At 38.0% G+C, this 12,828-nt stretch overlaps 1 long non-coding RNA gene across 1 annotated transcript in view; it reads right to left on the minus strand.

Moving 5' to 3' along the window:
- Positions 1-5,243, minus strand: part of LOC137860177 (uncharacterized) — a 114,777-nt gene extending 109,534 nt beyond the window's left edge. The window contains exon 1 of the long non-coding RNA XR_011098759.1: positions 4,750-5,243. This is a non-coding gene — a long non-coding RNA (uncharacterized lncRNA). The remainder of the gene's footprint in view (positions 1-4,749) is intronic.
- Positions 5,244-12,828: the final 7,585 nt, after the last annotated feature.

The raw sequence follows: 12,828 nt of genomic DNA on the forward strand, positions 1-12,828 counted from the left end.
TGTACTGGAACAGGACATTATATCTGCCATTCCTTTTACTGGAGATACCATAACTTAGTTTTCTTTTATGTGTCCATTATATTTCAAAGGAAAGAACACATAGGAATAAACATTGTATTTAGAAGCATGGCAGCAGAAGGGGAGTTACCTAAAACAGTGATTGAGACAAAGAATATTTATATATTATAGTTTTAAACTTATAAACTACTTTTATTGACTATAAAGATCATCTTGTGTGGCAGCTTTTATGCTGTCTGAGTGACTCGAGTGACATCTGAGTGACTTTTTTTTTTTTTTTGGAAAAGGTTGCTTATTCAAAAAGCATTTAAAAACTGAGTATGACTTGCCTTCAAGACTAGGATACTAAAAACCTATTTTACAACCAATATAGAACACAAATGGCCTGCTGCAAGAAAATTTCACCATGTTGATAATATGTTGCACTGGGATGGCTTTGACTCACATAGAGAGATTCATCACATCAACAAAAAGGAACTGATGTACTCTTTCTCTAATCAATGCTTCTTTTAAAGTATTAATGCAATTTATCAGTTGGAAATTACAGAGCAATGTTATTAGGGAATTACAGTGACAACCCCTTAAGAATGTTGGTTTTATGTCTTTAGTCTCATTTATAATTAAGCCACCTACAAGTAATATAAAATGTTAAGCTTAGGCCACATAAGTGAATTTATTTATGAAAAAAAAATGTCTTTTTAAGAAGGTGTATAACCTCTAATTTGAGTTGACAAATGAGTGGAAAACTGTTTTATATACATAAAAATCTATTTAAATATAGGGTTGTATATGTATATATATTCATTTATAGGAGAATATAAAAGAATGTTGTGGTTTAACCTGGCAGGCAGCTAAACACCACACAGACGTTAGCTCACTCCCCCTCTCCCCCTCAATGAGATGTAGGAGAGAATCAGGAAAAAAAAAAAAAAAAAAAAAAAGTAAAACTTGTGGGTTGAGATAAATGCAGTTTAATAGTACAGAAAAGGAACGGTATAATGACGATGATGATGATGATACAAAACAAGGGATACACAATGAAATTTCTCACCACCTGATGACCGACGATGATCCCATCCCTGAGCAGTGGAAGCTCACCCCCAGACAATTCTTCCACTTTTATTCTTCAGCATGATGCTGTATGGTATGGAATATCCCTTTAGCCCATTCAAGTCAGCTGTCCAATATGCACCCCCAGCTTCTTTGCTGGCAGGGCAGCATGAGAAGCTAAGAATTCCTTGACTCTATGTAAGCTCTGCTCTGCAACAACTAAAACATCAGTGTGTTATCAGAATTATTCTTACCCTAAATCCAAAACACAGCATCATAAAAGCCACTGGGAAGAAAACTAACCCTATCGAAGACAAAATAGTACATAATATTAAGGGATTGTAGCAGAAAGTCTAAATTTGTGATTCTGAAAATTGAAAATGGGCAGTTGGGAAAAACCTTTGAAACCTAATGAAATATTTCAAATTATTCCACAGTTTCTAAACATTTTTTACTTTTAATCTAGGTTTGGCAATACATACATGCATGCATATATACACACACACATACATACGTATCAGTAGTAACAAATTGAAGTAAAAATATCCTGATCAGTCTTATCTTCTCTTTTTATGATATTGAACTTCAGAGTAATAGTGTTTAAGTATTGTTAAATTCTATTAGCAACAATTTAATATGGGGGTGTTGTCCCAGTAGTAGATTTGGTAGCATATGCTGATTATATAATAGTACATGATATTCTAATAACTCTTCATTAATAGACCATTTTTTAACATGGGTGTGTGGGTGTCTAGGAAGTCTACAAAATCTGAATTACTTTTCTGTTGTAGTCTTTATTTTTAATTATCTTTAAAGTTTCTAACTTCATCATTACTTTTTTTTTTTATTATTAATTTTTTAAAATATCTATTCTGCAGAATAAGTATGTATATTGTCAATGTCTTGTGTTTGTTTTCATCCTTACTAATGCCAGTGACTCACTGTGGCAAGTCACTGTATCAAATCAATCATGATATATTGATCTTGCAGATATTGCATCATAGAGTGGAATGATATTTCATTTTGATATTTGAAACACAACTTACAACTTAAGTTATCTGAAAACTGTAAATTAAGTGTTTTTATTATTATTTTAGCAGGAAATGCATGCTGTGGTAGTATTTCCTATGAAAAGGAAAAGCAACACATTCAAAATTATGCAATTACAACTCTACTGATTCACTGACAAAAATTTGAAGCTTAGCTACAGCTCCTGAAAATTATTCTGCAACCTTCTTGAAATAAAACTAAATAATTTGGTAAGAAAAATAGCTTAAATGAATTCAGAACTAGCAAGTATTCCACTGTAAAAAAATACCTTAACTTGTTATTAGTCATCTACAAAAATGTATGTGTCAAATACAGATGAAAGGACACATTTTCTTTCGTAAATAGATGAAGTTTTTTGTAATTCCTGTTGAAGCTTCTGCTTTGGAAAGAGTGGTAAAATAAGAAAGTCAAATGGGTTCAGGTAAAAGTCACAAAACAGAGCATCTCTATAACAAATGTGTTTTATCTAAGCTTTGAAGTGGGGATCTCAAGCTTTTATTTTCTACACCAAAGCTCTTTGTGTGGATCACTCCAAGCAAATGTGAGGCAAAAATACCAAAAAAAAGCCAAGACCCAACATAACCAAGGTTCTTAAAGGAACATTTAATTCCTTCTTTGTATATAACTGATAAGAACTTAATCTGCAAAGTACTCAGTTCAGAAAGATGTAGCAAAATTAGTAGATGGGGAGCAGGTCTCACCAAAACTAGAAACCTACCCTGTTAATGGATACTGAAACGCTAGAGATTAATTTCAGAAACTATACAAAAATTGGAAGAAGGCTTCACTCATCAAGGATGGGTTTTGTGAGGAGGAAGAATAGAGATAATAGCAGTTATGGTGAAATCTGTTTCTATTCGTGTTTGTCTAACAGAAACATTCAAAGCATTTATAAGATTAGTTTATTTTTACAGCTTTTACAACTGAATTTTCAAATGAAAGTGATCTTTGAAATTACTAAAATGTTCAAATTTGATGCCTTTGAAATGTAAATGCTTGTTTCCAAAATAATAAATGTTTTCTTTTTAATTTCACACTACATGGAAAAAATAAAGATTGAAGTTGCTATATCTTTTCCCATGCATGTAAAGTGATTTTTTTTTCACTGTGGCTAAGAGGCCACTATATATATATATATATATATATATATATATATATATATTTTTTTTTTTCTTTCAGATGTTTCACTTTGATTATAAAGCTTTCTACTCAAATAAAATGGGAATGAAATACTAGTAATATAGAGTTATAGGCTAGAAGGTAATCTTCTATAAGTCTTTCTCCCTAAACACTATAATTAACCTGGTAGCTAGCTAGATTTCTTTAATGTATAGTTACTTAAACTGCACATAAACTATTCATTGAGTAAAAATAACAAGTAAGCAAAGTATGTAGTGAAAAGCATGTCAGAGTCCTTCCTTTAGCTGCGAAATCACAGCAGTTTTACATGTGGTCTGTTGTTTCTTGTATTTTTAGCAACTGGCTGAGATGAGAAGTTGATTAATCAAGGTATGTTTCTTTTCCCTTCATGTTATCATTTTGATTAATTATTAATTATACACCTATTTCCTGCCTTTATAACCTCCTTCTTGTATACTGGCAAGTTTGGACTTATCATGACTTATCATATTCCAATTCTTTCTTAAGCACGTAAAACCAAGGCATTAGGCACTACATTATGTGAGAGAACTTTGATTATGAGAACATACAATTGGATTTGGTGTATATTAAATGTATATATACACATTAAGTGTATATCTGTTAATGTATATTTAATGCTCAAACTCATGGCATTTAGCTGATGCACTTCAGCATACATGGAAATGTTTCAAATGTATGATGTTTGTTCAAGCAGAATTCAAGTGTTCTTTATATATTAAGTATAAGTATACTTTTTTTTTTTTTTTTTTTTTTTTTTTTCCCTACTGAGAAAGGAACAACAATTATTGAAGGCAGCCAGTTTGGTAAAATGATTAAATTAGTTTGGTTCTACTGCATCTTATTTCAAACCCTCAGGTGAATGAAAATAAATTCTGATATTACAGAGACAGATTTACATGCAAATTAAATAACATACCTGTCGTGGTTCTGCTCGAGTGGGCAGCCGAGCTCCACCACAGCCGCTCTCTCACTCCCCCTCCTCAAAGAGGAATGGGGAGAAAATATGTGAAAAGGACTCAAGGATTGAGATAAGGACGAGAAAATCACGCAATAATTATTGTAACGGGCAAAACAGACTCAGCATAAGAAGATAGATAGTAAGGTTTATTGCTCATTACTAACAAGCTAGAGAAGTGAGAAACAAAGGAAAGAAACCAAAAGCACCTCCCCCCACATCCACCCTCTTCCACCTCCTCCCCCCGAGCGGCGCAGGGGAACGGGGGAATGGGCGTTATGGTCAGTCTACAGCGCTTCTTCTCTGCCGCTCCTTCTCGGTCACTCTTGTCCCCTGTGCTGTGGGGTCCCACCCACGGGATACAGTCCTTGATGAACTGATCTGGCATGGGCTTCCCACAGGCAACAGCTCTTCCAGAACTGCTCCAGATATGGGTCCGTACCACGGGGTCCATCCCTCAGGAGAAAACTGCTCCAACCTGGCTCCCCCACGGGCAGCAGCTCCTGCCAGGTCACCTGCTCCTGCGTGGTCTCCTCTCCACGGGCTACAGGTCCGGCCCGGAATCTGCTCCGGCAGGGGTCTTCCACAGGCGGCAGCCTCCGTCGGTGCAGGGCCACCTGCTCCACCGTGGTCTCCTCCACGGGCTGCAGCGTGGAACCCTGCTCCACCGTGGTACTCCATGGGCTGCAGGGGGACATCCTGCTTCACCATGGTCCTCACCACAGGCCGCAGGGGACTTCTGCTCCGGAGCCTGGAGCACCTCTTCCCCTCCTTCTACACTGACCTTGGCACCTGCAAGGCTGTTTCTCACTCCCTTGACTCTCCCGGCTGCTGTGTGGTGCAGCGTTTTTTTTCCCTGTCTTAAATATGCTCTCACAGAGGCGCAAAACAACATCGCTTATTGGCTCAGCTCTGGAAAACAATGGGGCCCTTCCCAAACATGGGGCGGCTTCTAGATCTTTCTCACAGAAACCACCCCTATGGCTCCCTGCTACCAAAACCTTGCCACGTAAACCCACTACAATACCTTGCAATAAATGAAAGGGAAACTAGTTTCAGTTGAGATAGAGTTAATTTTCTTCCTAGTGGTTGGTGTGTGCCATGTTTTGGATTTAGGAGAAAATTAATGCTGATAACACATTGATATTTTAGTTGTTGCAGAACAGTGCTTACACTAAGCCAAGGACTTCTCAGCTTCTCATGCTGCCCTGTCAGTGAGCAGGAGAATGGGAGTGCAGTAGGAGCTGGGAGGGAACACAGCCAGGACAACTGACCCAAACTGGACAAAGGGATATCCCATACCATGTGATGTCATGCTGAGCAATAAAAGCTGGGTTGGTCAGAAGAGTACTGCTGCATGGGGACTGAATGGGCATCATTTGTTGGATGGTGAGAAATTTAGCTGTGCATCTGTTGTTTTGTACATATTATTTAAATTATTTTATTTTTAGATTTTTTTTTTTTTTTTTAATGTATAAATACTTATTACTTTCCTTTGTGTTTCTATCCTATTAAGTTCTCTTTATCTCAAGCCACAAGTTTTTATTATTTTTTCTTTCTGATTCTCACCCCCATCCCACAGCGGGGAGGGGGTGGAGTGAGCAAATGGCTGTGGTTCTTAGCTGCCTGCTGGGTTAAACCAGTAGTAAGTAATACCTAGTGTTTAGAGATTCAGCATTTATACATTGTAAAGGACTTCAGAAAGTGGCAAATCTTTTTTCTCCTCGTGTTTTCACATAGGAAAATTATAATAGAATGAAGGAGTAACCTATTCAAATTCAGCTTGAAAACTATGGCAAATATTGAAACTGAATCCTTGCTCCCAAATCTTTGTTGAGGGACCAGAAAGAGATACTTCTCTGCTGAAACTGCACATCTACAAGTGTGCTTGGAGGAAGGTTAACCTCCCTTGATAAAGGAAGGTTAGTGGCAACAGCAGTCTATGAATGATACCTTGGTCCTGATTCAAGCTTACCCAATGGAAGGAAGGCTGGACCTGGCTTGAGGAAATATAGGGGAAAACCTGAACAAATGATTTCTGATTTAAGGCACTCAAATAAATGCCCGAAGGTGGTACTATCTATAGTGAAGTCATTTATGTTTCTAGGTCAAAGATACACATTTTAAAAGGTCTCCAAATATAATGGTATACTAATTAATATATGTGGCCCTGTGTTTTTTTTTTTTTTTTGCTTTTAAGAAAAATGTTCAAGTTCTGTTTATTCAAATTAATTCAAAATGTCTGTGAATATCTGAGTAACTTTATTTGATACAGTATAACAGTTCCTCTGAAAACATTTCAGTCTGTGTCATCCTTACACATATCAAATATATTTATCTTCAAAGTTAGGTTGTTTTAATGTTCCCTTTTCCTGGAGAGAGTTCATCTATTAATAGAGCTATTTTCATATACCATAACAATGAAAGGAAATGCTTCATTGGCCTGCCTTTGACAAGATTCACATCACATTATTAAAGTAAAATAAAATAAAGTAAAACAAAATAAAATAAAATAGAAAATAAAATAAAATAAAATAAAATTAAATTAAATTAAATTAAAATGTTGCACAAAAAGCTATCAGGAGTTAATTTTAAATAACTTTTTTTTTTTTTGTATGTTTTATTCTGCAGGTTGCTTCTTATGCATTGCCAAAGAACTGCAATTAGATAAAAATCTGATGCTGAAAATCAAGTTAGCCTTCAGCTAAGAATCAGTGACTCACAAAAGGTGTTTGGTTAGTTAATACTTCAGAAGTTGAAACTTAATTAATGCAACATAGTTCAAAATGTTCACCCATGCCTGAATTTTGCAAAATAGCAACTGATGAACAGAATATTGGGAAAATAAAAGAAAACACGAAGGAGCAGTGTGTCTGAGAGGGTAAAACACTGACTTTAATCTCTTCTTTGATTCTGTGTTCAATCATCCACTGAGGAAACAGTCTAGATCACAAACCCACACTTAATTTATCAGCATGGGCATGATCCCCACCTCTGCTCTCTTAAAGTTTGTGACTAATCTATCATGGAGTTTTAATAGCTTCCAGCAGAAGAAAGAACTCTGGCAGGTCAGCATTGCGGCCACTATACAATAAAGATCCATGGTCTACAGATAGAAATATTGTCACCTTTATACCTCCCTGGTACATATGACTTTGAACAATTTTCAGGTGAGTACATTCACAACCTCAGTTCACATATAACCTATGTCCCGAAAAACTCTCAATAATATTCTCCACCTTATTCATCTCTGCTTCAAAGAAAAGGTTCTAAAATCTGACTCATAAAGACCTAACCATTTTCATTGTTCCCTATGATACTTCAAATAATATCTCTGCTTTATGTTTCCACATAACTAAAACAGACAATTATTAGCAAATTCACCTGACAGTGTATTTATTCTCTCCTCAATCTTTCATCTGCTTTGGACCAAAGTCTGTTTTTCATATTACTGACAGGTGAATATAACTCAAGAAATCACATCTGAAGAGATGAAGGTATTCATTTTAGTACCCAAGTTTTAAGTAGTTTTCAGCTAGCTTATTTATTATCAGATACATACAATATCAAGGCCTGTAACTCATACTGTTTTCTGCATAGAGCAGATGTGAGCCCAGTGCCTATGGTATTGCAACTGCTGGGTGCAAGTTCAAGGCTGTGCCAGGACCCAGGGGTGGCCGTGCTGCCCTTGGCCTAAGTGGGCCTGAGCTGGGTATCCCCAGCACCCCATGGCCCAGTGCCCATTGCCCAGCCTGGCTGAGATTCAGCTCTGTGAGTGCCTTGGGGGAAGGGGCTGACAGCCCCAGGCTGTCCCTGTGGGGCACAGAGCCCTGAGGGCACCGGGGCAGGAGGTCATTGGGATGAGGGAGGGCCGTGGGGAGGGTAGCAGGCTGGGATGGGAAAGTGCATGAATAGAAAGCCAAAGGGACTGCAGCATAGGAAGAGGAAGAATATCCTACCATCGCCACTGTACTCCTCCAGTGAAGACCTCAGAATACCGATAACTCACCATAAACACCCTCAGTCTTCTTGAAGAAGATTGAAAACTAACAGTATTGGGACATATTGGAATCTTGAAAGTGTGAGCACAACCCCAGAAAAATGGAGTAGATACTAGAAACATTTACTCAGATAGCAATTTTAGAATTTTATTAACATGAATTTTCTGTTTTGCTTTGGACTATTAGTGTTACAGTGTTACGTACTCTGTGCTCTGTGTTTATAGGATGTTTCCTTTTGATTTTGGGTGTACATGTAAGAGAGCAACTAACAGAAATCCTGCAGAACTACTGAAATGCATAATTTTACTTAACAGAATTATCAGCTAAGAGTAGCTCATGTCTCTGCATCACTTTTATTTCCTCATACCAGAAGCTTCCCATCTTAGAAGGAGACATGATTAGCAGACAGAAACTTAAGATTTTGACAATCTGTATGCTTTGCTTCTCCCTTTTTTGGGATTGCTTGTAGTGCACTTCTGAAGTGAATGGTACAGTCACTCCCACCTTAGAGTTATAGCATCTCAAAGCCTTTCATTTGAAGAGGTACCTTTGGAGGTCTATAGTCAACCTCCTGCCCAAACAAGGCCCAGCTCTGGGGGCAGACCAGAGCTTTCTCCAGGCAGATCTTGGAAACCTCCAGGATGGCACTCACTGGGCAACCTGCTCCCACGCTTCACTTCCCTGTGCGTAAAATGTCTCATATAGACAGTCTGAGACCACTTGTTTCAATTTATGCCTGTTGTTTTTGTTCCCCTGTCCTCACAGGTGTCTTCTCCAAGCTGAACAAACCCTGCTCCCTGAGTCTCTCCTTGGAGCGTTTACTAGCTTAGTACTTCTTCCCCTATAAACTTGTTCCAGTTTATAGATGCTTTTGTTGTACTGTGTGGTCCAAACTGGATACAGTTTCTAGATAAGAGCTAACGAGTGGTAAATACAGAGGAATAATTGCTTCCATCAATCTACCATGTCTGACTCTGTTCATATGGTCCAGGATGCTGCTGGCCATTTCTGCTGCCAGGGTGGATTGCTGACTCATGCTCAGCTTTCTGCCAGCCCCAGAGCCTTTCTAACATAGCTACTCCCCAGTCAGCCAGATACCAGGCTACACTATTGCCAAGAGTACTTCTTCCCAGAGGTAGGTCTTCCCACTTGACTGCAGTAAATTTCATGGCGTTCCTGTTGGCCCATTCCTCCAGCCTGTGTAGATCCTCTGCATAGAAGTTCTGCCCTTGAGCATGTTGACAGGCACCCCTTAATTTGATGTCATTTGCAAAACCGATTAAAGTTCACAGCGTCACTTCCTCCAGATCATTGATACAGGTGTACAACAAGAAGGATCCCAAGATAGACTTCTTACTGGCATCTAGGTAGAATAATAACTTATTAACCCCTTCCCTCTGAGCCTGATCATCAAATCATTTTCTTGACCACCTAGCTTGTCCATGCATCCATACTGTCATGTGTCAAATCCAGATTCTTAGTCCAAGGGAAATCACCTCTTTAATCATTGGGTTTCTCCTTTATCTGCTCCCTGCCACAGCCAACATCTCTAGCCTTCAGTACCTCTCTGCCTATTATATCGAACAGAGTAAATGTACCAATTTTTATAAATATTTTGCAGGGTGGGTGAGAGTTGTTAGAGTTTCAAGTAGAATGAAGGCATTGCTCTAGTTGTCCACAAAAGGGTGATGAATATTGCTATGATCTCCTATATCTTTAAATAAAATTATTCAGGGTCCATGGATTGCAGGAGATATTGTCTGTAGAACAACTGGATACATAAGGGGTTCTTGTGCACTATGTAAAAAAATTGATCAGTCCTAATGACTGAACAAGTTACAAATGAGTGCAATTTGCTACTGTCAATAAGAACATATTCTGCTTCTATTCAACCATTCAGCACTTTTGCTGGGTCATGGATTGCTTTCATGAACACAGGGATGTAGCTATAGGCTCATTCATTCTTGCTTATTAGCCACACATCTACCCAGTTTCTGACACTAAAACAGGAATGGGAAAGAGAGATTGTGGGAACTGGGTCTCTGGTATCACCATTGAAAAAGCAGAAGTAAAAAAAAGCCAAGTACAGGATCAGGAGTAGAAAATAGGGCCTGGGACTGTGTAAATATTTTTAAAGGAAGTGTGTAATCGGTAGTCACGTGTTACTGTCACCTGTACAGAAGAAATAGTATGATTCCCTGCCCCTGCCTCTCACCCCACTCCAATGCATGGCATGGTTATCATGACTTCAGCACTAGCTGTCTAATTACACAGGTTCAGTCCTAATGTCAGGACATAACAAAAGCCAAAGGCTCCCTGGGTCCCATAGGTTCAAGATGCAAGAGGGGGGTCTCCAGGTATGCAGAGCAAAGATTTCACAAGTCAGGGTCAATCCCACAGGACCTGAGCAAGGAAGCAGAGCATACCCAGGGTTGGTGGCCAGATCCAGCTAAAGTCCAGATCAAAAGGCAGTATCATGGTGATGCAGGTCTGAGGTCAAGGCAGTAAGTCAATCTGTGGGTCAGGTTTAGGACTGGGTCCAGTGATGGACAGAAGGATGCATAGTAACAAAGCAGGGCCAAGGTAGGGAGACAGTGTGCTGGTCAAGGGGCTCAGTGACCAAGCCTGGTCACAGCTGTGACTTGAGCTGGACACCCACACTGTAGCATTGCTCAGTGAGAAACTGAGAGTCCTGGGTTGAGTTTATATATTGTTCCTAGGTTTACTGGTGTGGAAGAAGGATTCAGGTGAGGTTATTCATGCTTAGTACTGTACAGGGCCCTGAGGTATTGCTCTGCTGTTACTGTTTGGCAAAGTAGAAACAGTCTTTGCCTGCCTGCTGACAGAATCCTATGGTCCAAACAATTCTGAGTACTTGAGATATGATAATTCCTTTTAAACACCCTTTCTCAGGATGCTGTAAAACAGCAAAAAATAAGTATATTTATGGATAAGATATTACATCCTAATGCTTTATTATTATTATTATTATTATTATTTTTTATTCTATATGTGTGCTTGAAAAGGTTTCTGTTATTGCTAATTTGGACCAGGACGTGTTTATGATTTCATAAGCAAACAGTGTGGCCAAAGGTGTCATTAAGTGCCATAATCTACTGTATTTATGTTGGCATAGTTTACATATAAGTTGAATAAAATTTGAAAGACAGAGGATAATTTAGATTTGTATTAAGAAAAACAAAATGAATATGCAAGAAGCAGATCTTTCCTTCTGAAAGTGATGTGAGAATTCTGAAGCAAAAATATGCTATTCTGCTTATTGTGATAATAACCCATTTATAATTGGACTCGGTAAGTGATATGCTTAATTATTTGTAAAGATCTCATTTCCCAGAAAAAAAATGCTTGATATATATCCCCAAAGACTTCATTCTTCTGCTTAGTCCAAAAGCTAGGTTCAGCATGAGGAACGGTTGTAAAAATTTCTTATCCAAGTAATACGCCTGATTCAGAGACATGTTTCTGAAGAGAGTGAGAATAGGTCTGTCTCCTTGCCCATTCAGTACATGGCAACTGCTGATATTGTCTGATAGTGTGCTAATTAGGCCATGGTTTTATTGATGTGGACACTTGGCTTCTAGCAATTGGATAGAGGTCACAAAACTCATTTCATGTAGTTCTTGAACTCTGAATTAATGATATATGTGTACAAGAGTTATTTGTAAGTTGTTACTCTGCTAAAACTGCACTAAGTGAGAATAGTATTAAGATGATTTAATGTCACTTCCCATGTGCTAAATATTCTCTTATTCATGTGTATTAACTCTTGAAATCTCAAGGAGTGCTCTGTCACTGTCTCACTCTGGAAGCAGAACCTTGAAAAAGTGTTATTTCCAAGACTGAAATCTTGGTGTCAACAAGTAGAGTTACATGCTATATCATTTCCAAAAGTATAGTCTTCAAAGAAAGGTCTTCCAGGAAACTGATGGAAGGCCACAAGTGAAAACTTTAACATTATTTGTGTAGGTAAGTAACTACAGAGACAAGAATTTTCATGTGGTCATTCTGTCATTTTGTCCTGGTCTAACTTCTCTAACAACTGCAGACTATGAAGTTTATTATTCTACGTATTTGTACTGAGGCCTATTTTGTTTTATTAATCACTTATTAATATATCCCACCTCATTTTTTATTTTCTACCCATATTTTGAATTCTACTTAACTGAATCCTATTTAGTTCTTTTCTATGAATGATCTCATGCTTTACAGTTTTTTGTTATTAACTTTTAGTAAGTATAAACAGTTCATTTCCCTCTCTAACTACATGAATAAGGGGCTATGCTCATAACTGCGCTAGGTTGGGGCACTTCTTCTTCCATATTTATAAAGACAGCCTTCTCTGTTCTTTTCAGCTTCAGTTATGGCTTGCTCTGCAACTGCTTTGCTGTGAGATGGTACACCACCTAGATTAGACTGGAGGAGGTCTACCAACATTAGAATTTCCTGGAACAGGAAGTAGTCTCAGTGTAATCTCTGATGAGAATCACAAAATTAAGCTTTAAACTTAGTTTAACTCATCTGAACTCAGCTGTGAGTAGAATTTGATGAGTGTCTGGAATGCCCTTGGTCTGT

This window comes from Anas acuta, chromosome 1 (genome assembly GCF_963932015.1).
Source record: "Anas acuta chromosome 1, bAnaAcu1.1, whole genome shotgun sequence".
NCBI lineage: Eukaryota > Metazoa > Chordata > Aves > Anseriformes > Anatidae > Anas > Anas acuta.